Source organism: Melitaea cinxia, chromosome 30, assembly GCF_905220565.1.
Source record: "Melitaea cinxia chromosome 30, ilMelCinx1.1, whole genome shotgun sequence".
NCBI classification, from domain to species: domain Eukaryota; kingdom Metazoa; phylum Arthropoda; class Insecta; order Lepidoptera; family Nymphalidae; genus Melitaea; species Melitaea cinxia.
In genome coordinates, this window is record NC_059423.1 from 6,267,689 (window position 1) to 6,282,406 (window position 14,718).

The following is a 14,718-nucleotide window of genomic DNA, read 5'->3' on the forward strand; positions in this document are numbered from 1 at the left end:
TCCAAAAAAATAGAATATAATTATGATTATTGGAAGGCAACTATGCTGACCATTACACACGTACTGTGTGGCTACGGTACTAAAGAATATAGCCACCCCCTCTCTTCCCGTGGGTGTCGTAAGAGGCGACTAAGGGATAACACAGTTCCGCTACCACCTTGGAACTTAAAAAGTCGACCGGTGGCGGGATAACCATTCAACTGCTGGCTTTGAAATACACAGGCCGAAGACGGACAGCAGCGTCTTCGATGCGACAAAGCCAGCCCTGCGGTCACCAACCCGCCTGACCAGCGTGGTGACTATGGGCAAAACACATGAGTTCATGTTATTTTAGGCGTAAACTTGTGGAGGCCAATGTCCAGCAGTGGACTGTATAGGCTGTAATGATATGATTATTGAATATTTTATTTTATTATTTTTATTAGTGTTTGGGCATGTGAGTTGCATGTGTAGGTTACAATATCGATATTACAGTTAATTGCAAGGACGGCGGTTTTATTACACGTTCTGTTTATTGCAGCTGAACATATACTATAGGTACTTATTTCAGGGGATAGATGTTGAGGATTGTTTACACGTGACATTTCAAAGACATAATCGAAAGTAAACGGACCGTAAGCAAAACGAATAGTTTTGGACTTAAAGATAAATACTCTTATGATTCAAGCTCCTTGTTGATCTCTTATATTATGTATAGAAACATAGTGCCTTAGGAATTTAGTACGGTATGAATATTTTAACAGAACAAGTATTAAATTTACATATTAAAATCATTGTGTAAGACGCCTTAAAATATTTTGTTTAATTTTATGTAAAGCGCACAATAAAATGCTCAAATATTAATGTGTATTATTTTTAAAATGCTTACGGATTCACTGTGTTAATAAGTGTAGGATAAAGATTGTCCTCCACACAAGCTATAATATATATATATATATATATATATATATATATATATATATATATATATACTAGCTGACCCGGCGAACTTCGTATCGCCTAACACAAACTTTATCGTATGGTATTAAAGTTCAAATTGACTTTTAAGTATTATCACAAATCTTTTGTATGGGAGTATAGAAAAGTGTTGTTTTTAGACTTTTTCAGGAAATTAAAATTTTTTTTTTTTTTTTTAGAATTTTTCTCTCCGTAAGAACCATCCTCGTACTTCAAGGAACATTTTAAAAAAAGAATTAGCGAAATCGGTCCAACCGTTCTCGAGTTTTGCGCTTAGCAACACATTTTGCGATTCATTTTTATATATAAGAAGATATATATATAGACTTCAACGGCAGAAGGTAGAATATGCCATTAGGGCCTGTTGCACCTCAATAAATAAACTACACAGTTGCGAATAGAAATATCGCATAAAGTGGAAACTGATGGTAAAAATTATAATCTATATAAATGAATGTTTGTCTGTATGTCCTTTATAGAATCGTAAACTATGAATTTGATCATGTCATGATCTCCAGCAAAGTGTTGTGCATGAGACCTGCAAGGTTTTTGAGGTGGTACGACCAAAAAGAAGAATAAATGCGTACTTTTATCCGTTGGATACCAACACATGTCAGATATCTTAAACGGCGACCAATTAAACAAGGGCTTCTTGGTTATTAATTGACTTTTTAATTATGGTCAGATTTACTAGTAAAAGTCATAGTCATAATAAGTTGCTGGTAAGATATATAAAAAGCCTGTTAGTGTTGTTAGTGTGTGTATAAATTATGAGATAGTTATCTGACATAATCATTGGTATTATTGAACAGATAGAAAAGGTATTGATTGACATAATTATATACATAATCACTTTCGCTAGTACTTTATCACATAGTTCTATTTGCAACCATTGTTTCCTAAAGCTATTTAATATTTTAGTATATAGAGATATTTATATAGTTCTCATTTACTGAAATAAAAATAATTCTTAATACTTAGCTACAACTATTGTTACAATGGGTTTACAATTGTGCCAACGTGTTACCGGTTAACTTAGATACTATCATTGAAATGTTCTTGATCAGAATAACTAAAAAGCCTTTTCACTAAATAAATCAATCAAGTTATAATTCGTCTAAGTATCGTGTCAAATAATCACGAAGATTGTTCGTAGATCTTAAATCTAGAACTTAGCCTATTCTTGTCTTACTAACTTAATTTTTATTTCTCCAGTACCTAGTTATTGTCTTGCCTAGTAATAATATCAAAAGACAAGTTACATTGATGTTTATCGATGAACTAAAACTACTAAATTGGTTTAAACGTTTAGTTTGTCATCAGAATACAACAAATTACAATATATACAACTAACATGAGTTCACCTATGCCAAAAAATCACATAAACCTCCTAAAAACATGATCAAATGCAGACCAAATTCTCATAGATCTCATAGCCTCTCATATATAATAATAAATACTTATCTGCACAATACACATACGGTCGCCTGTTCCTAAGATAAGTAACAGTTGATGCTTGTATATTATAAATTAATATGAATATTAGACCCAGAATCGGGGTGAGAATCGAACCCACAACCCCCGGAGCAGAAAGCAGTGTCACTACAAACTACGCTAAAGTGCTAGTCTCATAACTTAAGTAGTATGTAGTACAGTGATAGTATAACGTAGGTAGACGAAAAATAGTTAAGTAAATGCGCATCATTAGGGATAACTCAAAGAGCAATCGTCAGAACTCGATCAAATTTAAACGATACCACAAATCAAATCAAATCGAATCAAAAACAACTTTGTTCAAATAGGCCCCATGAGCACTTTCGAATCGTCATTTTACAAATTAAAACTTTAAAAATGATTATTATTTTTATAAAAGTAAAGCTACCACCGATTCGGAATGTAAATTCTGCAGAGAAGAATCGGCAAGGAACTCCGTAGTTACTCCACACTACAATAACCAGCTTGCGATTAAAACAGGAGTCATCAAAATCGGTACAACCAGTATAAATTTGTGGTAATACAACGCGGGTCGACGAAAATATAGTCAAGTAGGTACCTAAATAAGCATCATTACGCATATCGAAATCTGTCCATCCAATATAAAGTTCTGAGATAACATACTTACCAGAAAAACCAGTCCAATTGAGAACCCGCTCCTTTTTTGGAAGTCAGTTACAATACCATCAATTTGGTAACCTCCTCGTTTTTTAAACGCTTCAAAATACTAAGCAATTCTAAAAATTAACCTAAATGATTACATCATATCTAAGTTACCAATTTATACTACGTAGGTAGGTATTTAAAATAATTTTACTGGCCGACTTCGGTTAAGTGTACCTACTTATGTATGTAAGTACCTACTTTCGGGATGTTTTATTTTATTTATGTCGGCAAGCATACATATTTGTCAGTTTGTCACTGAACTTAGCCAAAATAAATTTCCACCTTTTTTTGATTTTTTAGTAGATATAAAAAAAATAATACGTTGTTATACATACCTACTGTTCACTATCATTTCGAGTAGGTAATTTAATCATACAATATACATAATAAAAACTACTAGAAGTAGTGGCGTAGTCCTTATGGGCTAAAACTCCTTAAATAAAGAAAAGAAAAAGAAAAAATATTATCATACTGATAATATATATTCAATGAGTATATTATAATAGAGTAATCTTTCACTTAGTGCCAAGATAGCACAAAAATTTTCATCAATGTAGACAATTTAAGCACTGATTTATTAAAACACACATAAATTAATAAGAATTTATATCAACGTAACAGACTTGTCTGTTATTCTTATTTTATCTCTTTTATCTCTTTCTCTCATATGTTTACTATTATGTTGCTATATTACTGTCTCTCTCTAAACACATATTTGGGGAATTCCCTGCCATTTGATATTTGGTAATACTAGACTAAAAAAATCAATAAATAAAATAGTACATTTAAAAATAAGGTTGAAATTATTTGACGCTGCTGCCTGTCTTTGGCCTGTGTATTTCAAAGCCAGCAGTTGGATGGTTATCCCGCCACCGGTCGGCTTTTTAAGTTCCAAGGTGGTAGCGGAACTGTGTTAACCCTTAGTCGCCTCTTACGACGACACACATTTATTATTTATTAAAAATTAAAGTATTAAAGAAGATTTTTTTTAAAGTTCCCAGTAATCAAGGGTGCCCTTATCGCAATGCTCATGTTCTTCAAAAGAAATGTAACGTTTTTATTCAGAAAATATATAGATTGAAATAGTAACTAAGACATCACATTACATATTATGAAATGTGATTAATGATAATATATATTAAATTATTTTTGTTTTTACATATCTGTGTTGATTTTTTGAAATATAATTTAAATGGCAATAAAAATAATGTCGGAATTGAGGTTTTAATTAAATAAATAATAATTTATAGGTGTTAAATTGCAAAAAATTTGACATTATATTAGGTAGATGGGTCTCATAAATGTGACCATCTGTGACAAGAATGAGGGAGGGATCAAAAAATCGTGAAATTCTTGTGATGTAATTTATGGATGGCCCCCAAGTCACAATAGGGTATTTGTGCCAAAATGTAATTATGCTCTACATTAAGAAAGTTAGGAAATTATCCAATTTGGTGCAGTCTTTAGAATCTTGTTTTAAAATTTGAATTCTTGTACAAAGGTTTATTTAAACTGACCATACTTTACATTTCTAATAGGATTTTCCCGTTTCTAGATCACCTGTCTCATTATTAGAAAGAAACAGCATATAAATTTGACGCTTCAATAAAATCATACCACCACGTCGCCAACCTTGCCGAAGCAAATTTATTCCTCTGACAAATAATGAATTAAACTTTAAAAAAATATATACATGTTACATAATATGTTGCGTGTAATTTAATCATTACTGTGAAAATAATGTAGACCTAGTTGTATATTAAATGTTCACATTTATTATATACTAGCTATGCCCGCGACTTCGTCCTCGTTTTGGGTATTTACATGTTAGACGTCATTCTTTAAATTGGTATAACATATTTATTTATGAACCGATTGACATGAAACAAAGACTAAATGTTAAGTGAAGCTTACCACAATATATTAATGAAAACAAGATCTAAATCAGATTAGCTGTTTCTGAGATTAGCGTGCACAACATCACAGACAAACAGACAAAAATTCTAACAATCATTGTTTTGGACGCTATTTGCTTTGATAAAGGTCCCAGTAATATTTTTTCTTATATATCTTCCATGTACAGACAGCAATCCGTTACCTTTTTTATTATATGTATTGATTAATATCTTTTTGATTGTTTATTTGATTTTACATGTTATTGTGTTTATATCCAAATAGGTTATGTCTGAAAAGCCATTTTATGTATTCTATTACGTACTAGATACTATTAACACATCCATTTAAATCGTTTACCTATTGTTATATGTTGACACTTTATATATAGTTATAATACATACCTACTTTAAATCTTATATGTAAAAATGTCGTATCCTAATGTTAATTAACATACTCCTCCGAAACGGCTTGACCGATCGGACCGATTTTTATGAAATTTTGTGTGTATATCGGATAATCGAATAGAATCGACCAACATCTTTTTTCACACCTGTAAGTTATAGGGTGGGGGGGATTACGGGTGTTTAATAACATATATGGTAAAACAACGTTTGCGGGCTAAGCTAGTCTATATATCGCACCTTCGGTGGAACAAGGGCTCAACTCCACTTTTTGTAATTTTACAGGAGAGCCATTTTAAAGTTTTTTTTACATTCCGAGTCGTATTATTCGTCTTTGTACTGCTTCAAAGTGTTCGTTCTTTGCATGAAATACGACCTATTTATTTGTGAATATGGCCATGTAGTTTGCAAGTGCCAAATATTTTTTGTCAATTGCTATTAATATTTTTTCCAAAATAAGGTGTACATTTATGCCTTTGTTCCACCAACATTTAAATCGTTTTGTAATTATGACCATATTTATCGTTCGTGTTTTAAAGATTTTGAAAAATAGAAATTAGTTTATTTGTTGCAAAAAATGTTTTATTTTATAATTAAACATCTTTTTTAGGAACTTCTGTTGAAAGATCTTAAAAAACTCTAGCGAAACTCTTTGGAATTTGCCTTTAAAATTAGCGTCAATATTAACGTTATAAAATCTTTGTCCATAGTAATCAGTCCGTTTTTACTTTACTCTTACAAATCAAACTCACTTACTCACTAACTCCACTTGAACAAATCAAAACTAACAAACATAAAACTACAAAAAATCTTTATCGTTATTGTTGTACAGACCACTTTGGCATTTTACAGTAAATATTTAACAAAAAAAAAAAAAAAAAAAAACGATAAAAAGAAAACGTATCTAAGAAACTAAAATAATAATAGCAACGATGCTTTCATAGAAAACAAATGAATCACGTAGCGCGAGATCTATCCCTTAAAGAGGTATCTGTAATTTCACCCCATCTCATCCCATGGGTATCGTAAGAGGCGATAGAGGAAAAACCACTAGAGGGTGGGCAGCAGCGCCTTCTAAGCACAGCCTAGCAAGCGTGGCGATTACGCCAAATCCCCCTAAATGGCAGACACGACAAAAAATTGTCCCCCAGTCCCCGGCGGCCCCGATAACGGCGGGGCAAGAGGCTATAATCTCCGGCAGAAGCCAAGCCACCACACCCAACGACGACACTTGGCCCTGGCAACATATAACGGTAGGACGCTGCGGACCGACGCGAAGCTCATTGAGTTGAAAGAAGCTCTCAGCAGGTTGAGCTGGGATATTATAGGCTTATCTGAAGTCCGAAGAGAGGGAGAGGACTCGATGTCTCAAGTCTGGCAACCTGCTGTACTATCGGGAGGGCGACTAACAGTCCCAGGGTGGTGTCAGGTTCCTCGTCCGCAAGGCTCTCGTCAACAACATCGACGTCATCAGGAGAGTGTCGAGCAGGGTGGCGTACCTTATACTCAGAATATCCAAGCGGTATTCGCTAAAGGTCATACAGGTTTACGCACCGAATTGGACACATCCATATGACGAAGTGGAAGCTATGTATGAGGAAATCTCTACAGCCATACATAGCTCTACATGCCACTACACTGCTGTGATGGGGGACTTCAATGCGAAGCTAAGCAGACGATGCGGTGATGAGCTGTGAGTGGAGCAATTTGGATACGAGCAACGGAACTCCCGGGACTGGCTACTGACTGACTTCATGGAGAAGGAGGGACTCTTTATAATGAACTCCTTCTTCAGGAAGCCGGAACGGCGCAAATGGACCTGGTTGAGTCCCGACGGCACCGTCAGGAACGAGATAGACTTTATCATGTCGACGAACAAGCACATATTTAGTGATGTCTCAGTGATCATTGCTGTGAAAACAGGAAGTGATCACCGACTTGTCCGAGGCACATTGAATATCGATGTCAAGTTTGAGAGGGTTCGGCTGATAGGGTCTGCGCTCCGACCTGCGCCTGCCCAGATTCAAAACCCCGAGAGCTTTCAACTCGAACTCCAAAATCGCTTTGGCCTGTCGCCTGGCCGACTGCGTAAATGTGGACGAGCTCAACGACGGGCTGGTGGAAATTGCCCGTGCGGTGGGGTCTAAGTTCTTCAAGACCCGCTGCCAAAAAATAAAGAACCAACGCAGGACCGATCGTCGTCGAAAGCATTAGGGGAGGCTTATGCTCAGCAGTGGGCGTCCATGAGCTGGTAACTTAGAATAAAGCTTCAGAGTTTAAACAGCAACACCATTTTAAAATTAAAAAAAGTTATTTGTCACAGTGTAATCAACTAAGAAAGTATGAATTGTTTTTATGCCTATTTTATAAAACATGTATTGGAATAACAACACCACATTTGTTCATAACACTATAAAATAATAAAAATGTTGGAAGTACAAAGTCACAAATGTTGCAATGGCTTTGTCTTTCCAAGCATTTGCTCACGTAAAAGGCATAAGTGTGCTAAATATGACTTTGTCTCTCCAGGAATATCAAATATCAAAAGGCATATTTACCTTCGCGGCTTTGGCGCTCCAAGATAAAAACATTGCGCGCGGGGGCAACGGCACAACTGACCAATGAGACGATGTCGCGCCAAAACGCCCACCAATTCGATCCAAAATGACAAAGACACTATTGCCGTGTAGCGACTTTTAAAGTGAATCTAATGGGAGTCTTTGTCCCACTAGATACTAGAGTGTTTTTTGGGCATTTCTGCATATTTAACTCATTTTACGATTTTTTGTAAGATACGCCCTTGTTCCACCGAAGGTGCGATATATTAAAATTTCGTGTCACGGTGTATTTTAGCAATAAACTCCGAAACTACTGAACCAATTTTTATCAAATTTTGTAAGCATCAGGGTAGTTTTTATCTCATTTGGACCCGGTAGGTGGCGCTGCTATCGGTATGTAAGCAATCTAATTTGGTAGCTGTTCCGGGCAGGACAAAGTCTGTCATGTGGAATGTTGAATTGTCAATAAAGTTTCCTTTTGTCTATCTATCTTTTCATATACTTAAGTAATAAAGAGCATTATAATCTTGCGTTTATTTTTAATTTAATCTTTCTAACAATCTAACTGGTATGAGGAAATGAATACATGTCCATTCCATGAGCTTTGAGTTAAATAAATGGTCAGCTTAGGTGTACTCTATAACAAAACTACATAATTAAAAGTAGGTTAAAAAGGCACTAACAATATTATATAATTTTACACGCCTCCGAATGAGGTTGTGCCTAAGTTCTAAGGTCGCCTAGGAGCCCTAAATGTATTTAGGTAAAGGCTATACAGCATAGCTAATATGAAAATGATTAGACTTATTGATATCATCCTGAAGTGATTTACGATACGTTTTTAGTGTTGCGTATGAGTTGTGTGTTAGAGACCTCTCAGACACAGGACCGAGAAGTCGAGAGGAAATATTTTTGTAGATTAAGAGTGTTAAAAAATGGATGTTGCTGAGGAAGACAAGCATGATTCAAAAGATAAGCTTCACATCTTTGGCCGTGTCTCATACAAATTGCAACTTCACTCATCACTACTTCCAGTGGACAGCCTCGCCCATTACATTATAAGTGTTTCTCTTTCTTTTCTTAACAATTTAATACATTCAATAAGAATGTCGTTTTGTTTTTTCTTTGTTTTTTTTTTGTTTTGTAATGATGAAAAAATGAAGTATACATTTTCAACCATCTACTAAATTTTATTCAAAAAGTAAATTAATATTTACGTATATCAAGTTGTATATGATATCTAATCTAAGAATTTATTAGTAGCCTAAACAAATAAGCCATATCAACAGAGGCTTATTGGGTAAACTCGTAAAACAGAGCCTTTTATATTAGCAAACAACGCTGGTGATTGGCCAACCTCATTTTATTATGAGAGCCTTAGTTTGCAGTGATTTTGATTTTTATTATCTTTACATTGGAGTAGTGAGTGTGGTATTTACGCGGTTTTACGGGTTTGATATTTGTATTCGTAAAAATATTTCTCGGAGAGTACGTTAAGCTGTCGGAACCAGTTGATCGCTAAAACGACCGGACGATCGCTATCAGGTGTATCATAATATACATGACAACTATCGTTACTCATGGTAGGGAGTATGTATATCCAGCCACCCAGCTCCTTCTCCTACATGGAGACAGAGGCCTCTGGCACGTTGAACCGTGTAATTCATGGAACATATAATAATAATAATAATAATAATAATAATAATAATAATAATAATAATAATAATAATAATAATATTCTTTATTTCACACCAATAAAAGATACAAACCAAAGTAGTATAATTAGAGGAAGATGTACAAAGGCAGTCTTATCGCTAAAAGAGCGATTTCTTCCAGACAACGTTTTGGGTATAGGACAGCGCATAGAAAAGTGACTTACATATATGACTTAATTAATAATTAAACACAGTTTTTTTTAAAGTTTCTTGCAGATTCTTCTCTGCAGAATATACCTACATTCCTAATCGGTGATAGCTGCACAGTTTACTTAAACCATAACCTTATTAAAACAAATATAAATTTAATTTCTAAAAGTACCCGGGTGACCGAGCTAAGCTCGGTATTTTTAGTAAATCGTGTTTTTTGGAAATCATAAAGTATAAATACGAATTACATATTGATAAAATATGAATAATATTTTTCAATTTTACCGACATAATAATAAAAAATAAGAACAGTCTATTTAAATAAAAAATAACGAGTGCAATTAGAAAAAGAAAAAGAAAAAATAATTGATCAGGGACATGTGGATTTGAACCATGATCTTCTCGGTTGAACCCGCGCGGCCGATTTCCCACCGAGCTATTTCAACTACATTGACTCATGCGAAATTTACCTTCATATTCTAACGATATTTTTTTCAATTCCTAAAAACAGGGATAAAACGACATTTCCTGAAAATGAATCCTAGCTAGATAGATTTATCTCCCCCGAAACCCCCTAAATACTAAATTTTATGAAAATCGTTGGAGCCGTTTCCGAGATTCAGATTCTATATATATATATATACAAGAATTGCTCGTTTAATAGTATAAGATAAGAGTTCAAAAATCAAAAGTGCTTTTTAATCCTACTCAAATAAAAAAATTGATTTTAATTTTAATTTATTGAAAAAATCGAGATTTTGATCTTCACTTAAGATTATTAAATAGGTAATTAGGTATAGAAGATTCTTATTAACGGTCTTCAAAAAAAAGGAGAAATACATCTCAATTCGACTGTTTTTTTTTTAAATGTATTTTACCTCAGATTTTTTTAGGGTCGACCGGTTACGGTAATTTTTTTTTTAAATCGATAGGTGGTGTCGCTTATCATGTGGTCCAATATATATTTGATTGAGATCTTATACGTACTTTTTGAGTTATATCTATCTAATTCCACATTTCTTGTCGAGACCTACGTTGTATTATACTTTAGAACTTTTTACTGCGTGTACCGATATTGATGATTCATGCTTTAACCGGAAACTAGTGCTCGTGTTTATTTTTTAATTATGTTTGTTTTAACTTTCTTTTTCTGTAAAGATTTTCGGGGAATTCACCGCTACACGATTTGGTGATACAAGTTTAAAAAATATTTAACTTTAAGATATTTGTGACTTGTGTATTATTTATGAATTACGTATATTATCTTAATTTATTTGTTTATTATGTAAGCCAATGTGAAATGTATGAAAACTTACCTAAGAAATGAAATTACAAAAACAAATATAAAATATATATATTCTTTATTGCACTAAGTAAATTTTACAATAGTCATTATAATATAGGAAGTTGGCATGGGCGAACTTATCTCTAAAAGTGATCTCTTCCAGTCAACCCATGGCAGTAAGAGATAATGTGAACGCGGGGAAAAGTAGTGCAGTAAACCCCTCCAGGGTTAGAGGTCTTAGGAATGGGATAGGAATGACAATTGCTTTCTTCCACAGTGTTGAAAAGACACTGCATGACAGTGAAAAATTGATAATGTGAGTGAATACAATTCACTACCTTTGGCCTTTGTGGAAATGGAACGGACATACTTCTTTACTTCTTCCGCAGAAACTGGTTTGAAGGAAAATTGAGACACGTCGGGGGGAACAAGATCACCCAAGAAAGACATTGTAGTGTTCTTGACGCGGGAGTCTAATGTTACAGGAGGAGTAACGATGTGTGAATTTAACAAGTCTAGATGTGCTCTGGGAATCTTCAGTGGGTTTGCCCACCCCTAGTGACCGCAAGAATCTCCAAACTTGCGTTTGGCTAAGATTCTGAAGTGTGTTGTGAATGTAGCGACGTTTAGTATCCCTACACAGTCTGTTGCAGAGGTTACGCAAAGTTTTGTATTTGCTTAAGTTTTCTGGCTTTGGAATTTTTTTATTGATAGTCTTAGCTCTGCCTCGCTTAGACACGGTCTTTTTAATTACTGGAGTTAGCCACGGAGCTGGAGCCTGTTTCATTCTTACTGGTCTTATAGGTGCATGTATGTCAAATAACTTGATGAGTTCAGTAGTCAATGATTAAACCATGTAATTAATGTCGTCAGCAGCAAACACAAAATATAAATTAAAACAACATTTCGTTAATAAAAATAAACATTAAATAATATTTTTCATTTACTTCTTAATTAATTGTTCATTACAAATTACTGCGACTGCGTTATTTTATGATTGATTGATTTGTAAAACTTGGAGGGTAGTTATGTAAAAATGATGATCATATCGTTACTGTTAAGTTGTTATACTTATGCTATTGACTTATTTTTGATATTGTAAGCGTACGATGTCGAATGCCGGTGTGCGGATAAAACAACAATGATTTTTGTCACACCGTGGAATGCTAATGTTTTTAGTTAAGATTCTTTGTATTTTAAATAAAATAAAATAATTTATTATTTGACATTGTTATACAATATAATTGTGTTTGCAGGCAAATGAAGAAAAACCGACTTCAATTATGTTGACAAGTAATACAACGTAGGTAGACGAAAAAATGTGCTGTGTGGCTGCGGCACTAAAGAATTTAGCCACCCCCTCTCTTCCCGTGGGTGTCGTAAAAGGCGACTAAGGGATAACAAGGTTACACAACCACCTTGGAACTTAAGAAGCCGACCGATGGCGGGATAACCATCCAACTGCTGGCTTTGAAATACACAGGCCGAAGACGGGCAGCAGCGTCTTCGGTGCGACAAAGCCAGCACTGCGGTCACCAACCCGCCTGCCCAGCGTGGTGACTATGGGCAAAACACATGAGTTCACGTTATTTTTGGCGTAAACTTGTGGAGGCCTATGTCCAGCAGTGGACTGTATAGGCTGTAATGATGATTATCTTGAAAGATGAGCAAAAAAATTCACAGTAGTTGCAACGACTCCGTGGCGCAACGGTAGCGCGTCTGACTCCAGATCAGAAGGTTGCGTGTTCAAATCACGTCGGGGTCAATGGTTTTGTTTTTTTTTATTTAATGAAATAGCAAATTTTACAATCAATAACAATAATAGTCCATTCCATCCATCATCCATTCACTTATTATGTGCTCTAATTGTTAATTCATTTTTATTATTAAAAGTTCTATTCTTGTACGTGGAGATAGAGGAGGAGGAGAGAATGCCCAGCATTGGGAAGCTGAATCATCATTAATATTTCAAAAATATTTAGAAAATGACTATTTTTATAAACATTGACAAATTAAAACATCGTCTGCTAATCTGGAAGAAACTAGATGGTACTTCAATTACTGTTTTATTAGCACTTGTCAAAATGTCTATTGTTACTAACAGTGGCAGTTTACAAATTTGCCATCAGTCATCATCAAACTTTTGCCACCCCCGTTTATGGTCACAACCACCCGACAAACAGTCAAGTGCTAGCCACGATTATTTCGACCTACCTTTTTTTAGATCTCCGTCGTTCTAGAAATGTTGTGGGCTTGCGCAAACCCAATTGATTTAAAAATAAAATTTAGAGAAAATTTGTCGACCCTTAAAAAACTAAATAAAAAATATCCTAATCAAAATATTAATGTTACAGAACATGACAGCCAAATATTATTGCCCTCAAGTAGTGGTATGCTCCTGTGGTAAGTAAGGTAGCTAGAGCTCTTAGGGAGCGGAAATAGGGTTAGTAACACGTTTATAATTCTCCTGGTGTTGCAGCGTCCATATAGCCTATAGGCTACGATACATTCCAGCCATCCTTACCTTCAAATATATTAACGTGTAGGTAAGTAAAATTTAGCTATTACAATGTTAATGTCCTCTATATTGTCACAAAAATTGCATTAAAAAACGTCACGAACTTAGAAACGTAACTTCGTTGTATCTCAGAGACCATAAACTTATTTCTATTTTGTCATCGTAAGTTTTATCTTTACTTTAAGTCAAAATAAATCTATGCTACTTTGCTTTAAAATTTTCAAAAAATTTGTTTTCATGGAGGCTAACGTATTTGATACCAGATAAAAAAAGGAAAAATAATGTTGACTTTTCAAATAAAGTCTAACAAATGTGATAAATTCGTTACCGAATGTTGGATATACATAGTATATTTATAACTAGCTGACCCCGCAAACGTTGTTTTGCCATACATGTTATTAACCCCCTTAATCCCTCCCCTCTTATAACTTAGGGGTATGAAAAATAGATGTTGGCCGATTCTCAGACCTACCCGATATGCACACAAAATTTAGTATAAATCGGTCCGGCCGTTTCGGAGGAGTATTGTAACTAACATTGTGACACGAGGATTTTGTATATAAGAATAATGACGTGCACGCAAATGTAATATATATTTGAGATATGTACGTGTATATATATGGATAAATTAAAAAAAAGTGTGTGCGTACAGATGTCAGAAGTAAAATTTCTTTAGCAAACTAATTGAAATAAATAAATAAATAAATGCCTAATTAAAAACTAATTGAAAACTAAGGAGAAGCGGGATACGAGGTGGGTGACGCCTGTACCGGACGAAATAGGCGATATCATACTTTAAGAACGTTTCACATCAAATCGTCGTACATCTTCGTGACGTTTCATTCGTAAAAATTTTACCCTCATGCGCCTAAAGAAGTTTCACTTCAAAAAAAAAGACAGCAAAAGCTGTCAGTGCCGGACCACCCTAGTAATTCTAGGCTTATCTACTCTGATACTGGCAATTCCGCAAGGGTGCTAAAGCCAAAGAAGAAAAAAAAGTAATTCTAGGCAGTTTTAGAAAAGCTGGTCTGAAGTTAGACTATTGTAAAAAACACGCACGCCGTTAATCAAACGATTA

At 34.6% G+C, this 14,718-nt stretch overlaps 1 non-coding gene across 1 annotated transcript; it reads left to right on the forward strand.

Annotated features, from left to right (window-relative positions):
- Positions 1 to 12,815: 12,815 nt before the first annotated feature.
- On the forward strand, positions 12,816 to 12,887 carry Trnaw-cca. The gene has a single exon. It is a non-coding gene; the product is annotated as a tRNA-Trp (tRNA).
- Positions 12,888 to 14,718: the final 1,831 nt, after the last annotated feature.